Source organism: Diabrotica undecimpunctata, chromosome 5, assembly GCF_040954645.1.
Source record: "Diabrotica undecimpunctata isolate CICGRU chromosome 5, icDiaUnde3, whole genome shotgun sequence".
Classification (NCBI taxonomy): domain Eukaryota; kingdom Metazoa; phylum Arthropoda; class Insecta; order Coleoptera; family Chrysomelidae; genus Diabrotica; species Diabrotica undecimpunctata.
In genome coordinates this window covers 50,437,177-50,445,673 of record NC_092807.1, presented here as the reverse complement: position 1 = coordinate 50,445,673, position 8,497 = coordinate 50,437,177, and the positions used below count along the sequence as shown (strand labels likewise).

The following is an 8,497-nucleotide window of genomic DNA, read 5'->3' as shown; positions in this document are numbered from 1 at the left end:
AAAATTCTCATCTGAAAGACTGAGTGAAATTGTGACGAATACAAAAAAACATTAAATGAAATAGTTAAGATATTATCATTAGCACCATTTTAATAAATAACAAAAAAATGCAGTTACATATTGGAGTAAAAGGTATAAGATATAGGTATAGGTATTTTACCTATATCAAAAATTCACACGTTGTTTATGTGTGAATTTATGGTTTATATTTTATAAAATCTCAAAAATTACCACACTCATCCCCGTCTATGATAATTTGTAGATTTCCGCTAGGAATTATCCGCTAAAAATAAATTTAAAAAAATTTTCATTACCATACGTTTCGTGTAATTAAAATAAATATACCCTAAAGTTATATTTGCTCAAGTTATTTTCGCAGTTTAAAATCTTTTATATCGTTTTGAGTAACGGTAGTGGAAAGCTGGCTTATTGTATCCCACAGATGAATGTTAATCGGTGTATAAAAGAGACTTAGTATAGTCTCAAAATTTCTTGGAGTGGGGAAGAACGCTGTCTGACGTAGTCTTCACACAAGCAGTTCTTGATTCTTATATTCTTGTGCTTGAAATCTTCAAAAGTCAGTAGAGAGGGTACGTTGCTCGCGGACGTTACAAGTTTCTGAAGTGGGGGCTCCGTTGGTGGTGCTATTGTTGTTGCGCGACGTCCACCGAGAAATTCCACAGAGTGGGGACCATAGGGTGTTGCTATTTTTTACCTTTTAGTTAGTCTGTCTATTGAAACTCTTCAAACATGTTGGTTATGCAATTTTGTGTTACGGTTCTGTGATCAGTGCCGACGGAATACCGGAGTGCTTTTCTTTGTGTTACTGCAATGGTTACAAGGATGTTGCTTTAAAGTGGTTTCCTACATGGTTGTGTTGAAAATTAAGAAGAACATGTGCAATGTGCATTACTCAAAAGGTAGAACTGTGATATTTTTCTATAAAATCATTTTAGTAGCCTTTAGACCCCTATTTTAGTACCCTACGGAATATTTTAAATAAGTATATAAAAGAGGCATGTATATAATTCATGTAAGTTATAAACTAAGTGAATGTTTACTGTTTATTGCAATCCACGTTACAATTTATTCCACACTTTAAATTGGTATTCTAATATTTTCTTTTTTTAAATATCTATGTAACTAATGTTTGTAATAAATGAACTTCCATGTTTTCTTATACGTAATATATTAAATATATTAAACAGAAGTGTTTAATAGATCTAATTCTTTGTTAATATAAGTCATGGATTTTTTTTCTCTATTTTCAGTGTCAATTACAAAATTCCGTTGATTTGTAGACGTATTTTTTCTGGTTTTCATTAAGTGTAATGTTAACACTACCATTATTTACTAGTTTAGGATTATTGTTCAGGTGTCCAGTAGCAGTACCGTGAAGATTAACTGTCTTGTATTGAAAGATTACTGTTGAAATAATTGTATTAATTAATTAATCTTCCTTTAGTGTGATACAACCTACAACAGTTTGTAAGAGCAATTTTTCTCCAGTTTTCCTTTTCATATGTTATCGTGTTTTTTTTGTAATTATTACAACAAATATTTACAAATTACAACAAATTGCTCTCTATCTTGAACTGTTCTTAATAATGAATGGGTGTTCATGTCTTTCGAGTTGCTTACATTCTTCAACCACGAGCATCTTCTTCTTCCTGGACCTCTTTTTTCTTCCATTATGAGTCATAGAAGCAAATAGCAGGTTGTAATTTTCTTCTCTGTAAATATGTCCTAGGTATATAACTCGTTTTTTTGTTTTTTTCTACTTAATATTTAGGAGTTATTCGTTTTCATCGTTCTCAACACCTCATTATTGGTCACATACTCTGTCCAAGAGTTCTATCTGTTTGTTGTCTTCTTCTTACTGTTTATAAGCAATTCTGCTTATTCATTGGCGGATTAATACCTCTGTGGAAGGTTGTCACTCCATGTTTTGTGCGGTCGTCCGATACTTCTTCTGCCGATTGGTAATGTAATGTATGTCTTGCTATTTTGAGCACGCGCGTCTTTCCCTTCTAGTTATGTGGTTATTCCATTCTTTTTTCTGTTTAGTGTCCATTCGTTTATACACTGTACGTTACATTTTCTTCTAATGTCTTCAATTCTCTTTCGGTCTCTCAGCGTATTTCCTGTAATTCTTGTTAGTGCTCTCGTCTCTGCCATTTCCAGAAGCCTTTTTGTTGTTGCTGTGTCGGGTCTTGTTTTTGATGCATATGTTGTTATTGGCCTTACCTTGCTTTATAAATTCTTGACTTCATCTCAGTGTTAATGGGTCTGTTTCGCCATATAGTGTTATTAAGGCATCCTGCCGGTCTATCTGCTTTTTGTAGTTGATCTCTTACTTCTTTGTCCAGGTCTCCATAGCTGGACAATGTAATTCCAAGGTATTTTATTTCCATTACTTGTTCAATACTAATCCCATCAATTTCTATTCTACATCTGATGGGTTCTTTGCTGATTACTATTGTTTTAGTTTTCTAAGATGAGATTGTCGTATTCAATTCTAAATAAAATAAAATTTTAAATCTGTGGACCAGTCTTTGCAGACTATCTTCATCTTGGGCTATCAATATTGCGTCGTCTGCGTAACAGAGTATTTTTACTTCTTTGTTTCCCATTCTGTGTCCTCTTCCTGTGTTTTGGTAATGATGGACGCTTTTGATGATTTCATCCTTAATTAAATTGAAGAGCAGAGGATTTAATGAGTCTCGCTGTCTTATTCCGCTGCCTATTTCTATAGGTTTTGTAAGTTGTCCATTTATTCTGACTTAAATTTGTTGTTTTGGTAGATGTTTTCAATAGTTTTTATAATATTTTGGGGAACTTCTGTATTATACAGAAGATAGATTACATCTTTGAGTTTTACTCTGTTTGTTATAGATACGAATATTAATGTCCGCATTTGGTGTACGTGTAATAACCCTAAAGTATCTCCTTCACTGGTTATAACATTCAGAAGTTGTTGCAAGCTCTCAACACTGCTCGCTATAATGACGGTGTCGTCTGTGTATCTTAAATTGTTTACGTATTCTCCGTTAATTTTTGATCCTTCTTCAATATTTTCCAGGACATTTTGAAAGATCCTTTCGGAATATATATTGAATAACTAAGTAGTTGCATAATATTTGCCTTTGCATGTCAACACAGTAGTGTTTCAATGAGGTAAAGTTTTTCTAAATGAACTCCAGGTTTTACATGATTATTACACATTCATCCATTTATATTACCATTTCTATCTAAATATTAGTACCTCTTTTCTAGCAAGGAACTTTATTTATTTCTAGTGTTATCAATTTTTTTTTTGATAATTCCATTTCCCGACATTTTTTATAGAAACATCATTCATATAATATGCATTTCTGACTTAAAAGTAATCTCTGACACACGTTTTGTTATTTCAAATATTTTTATCGAATTGACTGATAATTATATTAAATTAATAAGAATTGTTTATTTATTGTCGTATGATACAATAATAAATTATCAAAATGACCTCTAAATTCTCGATCTAAATCCTCACATACTTTAATAACTTAACAGATAATCCATACAGTTATTGTTTCCGTCTTCCTCGATTTGTGCATATCTTTCGATATTCTTACTTGTTTTTTTTTTTCTGAATAGATAGAATTTTCTCGATAGATATCTTTCAGAAATGTATTTTTTTATTTACATTTATTTTTATCTGTTTTCTGATATACAGTAACACCTTTTTTGTGGTTCCATGTTAAGTACATTTTACATCTGTTAATACGTGTTTTTTTCTTACGTTCGTTTATTTACGTTGTCAAATTTACAAGGCTCTTGTTTATAGTTTATCAAGTCAACATGGAGAGAGTTTCAAAATTGTATCTTGATCTGTTAATGTATTGTTTTCAGCATTTTCTTAATATTAAGAATCAAAATCTGTAATATTATAATGTCTATTAGATCACTCTGCCACCTAAAAAGTATTTCACAAACGAACTTAAATATTCAATAATTTTACTAAAAAGTATGTTGGATTAAACAACTATTTATTGTTGTTTAAGCGAATTGCAAATACTAAAACGAAATAAAACAAGCAAAGGCTACTGGAAAAAGCAGAGATGAGAGTACTGAGAAGAATTACAGGAAATACGCTGAGAGATCGAAAGAGAAGTGAAGACATTAGAAGAAAATGTAACGTACAGTGTATAAATTAATGAACACAAAATAGAAAAAAAGAATGGAATAACCACACAAGCAGAATGGAGGAGACCTGTGTCGTCAAAATAGCAAGAGATGAGTCACCAATCGGCAGAAGAAGTATCGGACGATCGCGCAAAACATGGAGTGACAACCTTCCATAGAGGTATTAATCCGCCAATGAACAAGCAGAATTGCTTATAAAGAGGAAGAAGAAGAAGAAAAACGAAATATGAAGCACAAGAACTATATTATGTATTTCTTCTGATTTATTATTGAACTACATCGTTTAACCGTTGTGGCATGAAGTTAATCAAATCTGCAATGCACATGGGGGAATTTCTTTTTACTTGAAGGACTAAACATAACTGTTAAAGAGTCATTGGTATCGCTAAGCGAGGAAGAATGCACCTCTCAAGCTAATTCCGTATGTACTTTATTGAATCCGGTATTTAAGATTGCTACATGTTGGCCAGTAAATTTTTTTAGTAAGAGATCAATAGTTGCATAAAAATGCATGTCCACTTCATAACCATCTCTATCCATCCTATGGCTCTACAACCCCAATTCGAGCCCTGGCCTCCCTCATCAAACCTGTCCATCCATTACGGCCTGTAGAGATTTTCCTCCACGATCGACTACCAAGGAGATTTCTGGCGTTCTCATCCACATCATTCTCCCATCGTTTTCTCGGTCTTCCAGTAGGTCTCTTCACCTGCATTCTTGCATTCAAAAGTTTTTTGGGAAGCCTATTTTCTTCCATCCTGCACATGGTTTGCCCATTGAGGACGCTGTAGGCGGACATACTGAGATAAAGGTGGTTTTTATATATATATTTCATAATTGTCTGTGATTCGCTACCTGTTGTTCTCATTTGTAGGACCTAGTCTTCGTCCCAGTACCTTTCATTCAAATATATCTATGCGGTTTAGAGATTTTTGTGTCAACACCCAAGTTTCACATCCATAGCTCATTGTCGGTCGGATTATGGTCTTGAAGTTTCGTATCTTACTTCTTTACTGTACTTCTGTTGATTTTAATATCACTCTCATAGCAAAGTATGATGTATTGGCCAGGATGATTCTTCTGCTAAGCTCTGCATCGTCAAAGGTGTCCTTTCTACAGGGTCGGATACACGGGGGGTGAAAATAGGCAAATTCACCCTTCCAAAAGGTCCAAAATTAAAGAAAATCTATTATTTATGTCTTTTGTGTTGTTTGGATTTATCTTTTTTTATGTCTTTTGATTTCTATTTCATTGGAAGTTCCCCTTCCAAGACAAATGTCTAGATCCACCAATGCCTTTGTGATGTTGACTCCTAAATAGATAAAGTAAGGTACTTTTTTTTAAGTTGTCAACTGTCAAGTAGGGTCGTGTTGCTCTCTCCGATCGACTTTGTACTAGGATTTTAGTCTTTTTTTCGTTTATTGACCGACCTATTTGTTTAGTATGTGATTATGACCTAAGTTTCGTATACGTATTCTCACCTGTTGCTTTGGTTCTGCTCATGATATTTATGCCATCTGCATATACTGCCAGTTGGACTGATTTATTGATAAGTATGTTATTTTTAGCTTCTGATGTTTTTGTTACTACGTATTCCAGTGCTAAATTAAACAATGTTAGTGCCAGTCCATCACACTTTTTAATGGTTGTGTTATTTAAAATGGGTCTGTCATCTCATGTTGTGTCTGTACTTGAGCTACCGTATCTAACATCCTCATTCGGATAAGCCAATTAATTTAGAAGGTATTTCAAATTCACCTAATATTTTGAATAAGTGTGCCCTGTTTATTGAGTCATATGCCAATTTAAAGTCGATGAAAATAGTATAGACATATATGTCATGTTCCCACGCTTTGCTTAAGACCTGCTTCATCATCCAGGACCAGCAATCATAAATAGTTGGTCAATGGTTGATCTTCCCTGCCTAAATCCTGTCTGATGTTCTCCGATGATCTTATCTGCGAGGGGTTGTAGTCTGTAGTTAAGTATACTGGTAAATATTTCATATCCTCAACACAGCAAGGAGATATACCCCCTATAGTTTTGACAGAGGAGCTTGTTGCCCGTTTTTTTTTTCCACTTCATAACCACACCTTTGGAAGATACCAGTTTAGATATGGTGTAGTCTGGCGCAATCTGGTGACCGCAAATAAGAACAGACAAGCTCTTCAATGCCTGGCTAGTAATCACGGCCCTGTATCAGGCCTTCTCAAAATCAAACTACTGTGTGCGAGTCTCATGTTAACTGTCCTATCATTTATTAAAGCTCTTGGTCTATTTCTTCCACACCGTGCTTGTCTCTCAAACCACTAGTAGATACAGAATACAGAGTATTCCCTAATATACTACACAAAACATTACTCGTGTATAACGTTGGCTGTGACTATCATTACTCAAAGTAACATGAGAAACGTTTTCGTATGAATTGCATTGTTATTGCTTTAAAACTGCCATTGACTTCAAATAAAGAACCAGAACATTTGTACAAGATAAGCTTAATTCTTTCTTAGCATATACAAATGATAAAAAATATGCATACTGCACTGCCATTTGATGTCTACGAACGTGTTCGAAATAGAATCTCGCAGCAACAATTAACGTGGGAATAGGGAAAGAATTTCAAAACATTATTAATCAAATATATACATGTAAACTAGTACACTATTTTGTCATATATTTGTCGAATATTTTTGATGAATAGACTACTAATTGCTTTAAAGTAATTAAAATGGTTTATTTGCAGTCGTATTTTAAAAAATAATAAAAGGTTAAAATGACCTTTTCATTAACATCGCATATAGATACCGAATAGATTTGTTAACCAAGATCTCTTGTGATTGCTTGGATGTATAATTATTTTCTTTTATTTTATATAGGTGCATGTGTTTCTCACATTGTTACTTGTTCCTTCTGATTCCTGCCTGAACTAATAAGTACTTTAGACTAAGTGCTTTGTTACTAAGTAAAGTTGGCTGTATTGTCTTTACAAAGAATTGTTGATTATAACCTAATGACTGCTGCACCTAGAATGAGTACCTGTCATAACTTTATGACGGTAAAGTTAGCATAATATCCATCCGAAAGAAAAAACTTTACGGTAAAGCTAGCATAGCCATAACAGATTTTATTGCTAATTAATTGCTGTTGATTGGTACATTGACCAATCCCCAAAAACTACCCGATCATCCCTTAGCGCAAAACTCACTCACGGGAAAATCGAGATATCTGCCGAAAACGTTGAAACTAGAAGTGCACATGCTTATCAAAAATTAGTCCCTAATATCAAATTCGTCAGAAACTACGGGCTTTACGGATCTTAACCACATTGGCAAAGATTTTGTTTAAATAATTTTTTCAACAAAAACAAATTCAAAAGTTATCTTTTTAGTCCGGAACAAAGTTTTTGATATTCTGAACAAAAAAGGTCTTTAGTAACTTTTCTTAAAATTTATGGTTGTCATTTTTGAAGTTAGAAAGTATTTCAAGGCAAGTTTTAATATCTATGTGCAAGATTCTTATGTGTTTTTCAAAATTTTATTGCAAAATTCTTGTTTTTAATTGTTAACATTTCGCGCTCGACGCGTACCGCAACCACCACTATATGTTGTGTATCACTCGCATTGACGCTAGGTATACGTACCTGGTAAATTTGTAGTAAGTAAGTAGAGTAATCTATTATGACCCATAGTATTATTCTTTTGTTAAGCCAACAATTATTATAAAATCCGTTTTATGAAAATCACCCTTTTAGTTTGGTTTTAATTTACTTTTAATCATTTATGTTGTTATTCTCATATCGCTATGATACATATATTAAAGAATCCTAATTCTGGCACTTAGTCGTGAGACCTTTGTATAATACCAAATCCTGCTTTTTCATTAAACTACACCCAAAAAGTCTTATGCTCTTGATGAAAGCCACCATCTGTGTTACAAGGAGTTGAAGGATTTTTTCTGGCACAATATTTGTTTTGTTATTTTATTACTGTCGGCACTAAGCATTTCATATTCACAGAAAAATGTATGTCAGTTTCTTACTCCGTTTCGAATCTCCTGTGGAGACTCGACTCGGAAACTCAGTGGAGAGTATTAATTTAACATATTTGTGACAATCTTCAGTTCTCGTCTGCCAAGATCCATTAGACTAGACGAAGATCTCCTTAGTCCAGTCGGTAGAGATTTGATCTCTAAAAACTAGACGAACAAGCTGAATTTTGCTAAGAATGTCAATTTTGTTACCTCAAAAAAGGTGCAAGAAAGTTTGCCACTCTACCCCCGGGCTTTCCTCCCCTCATAGGGGTGACAAACG

The 8,497-nt window shown here is 33.6% G+C and overlaps 1 protein-coding gene across 1 annotated transcript in view; it reads left to right on the top strand.

The window, feature by feature from the left end:
- Nucleotides 1-595: 595 nt before the first annotated feature.
- The window catches only part of Ephrin (ephrin), a 259,839-nt gene continuing 251,937 nt past the window's right edge, over nt 596-8,497 (top strand). The window contains exon 1 of the mRNA XM_072531945.1: nt 596-920. The gene's annotated coding sequence lies outside the window, so the exon portion shown is untranslated. The remainder of the gene's footprint in view (nt 921-8,497) is intronic.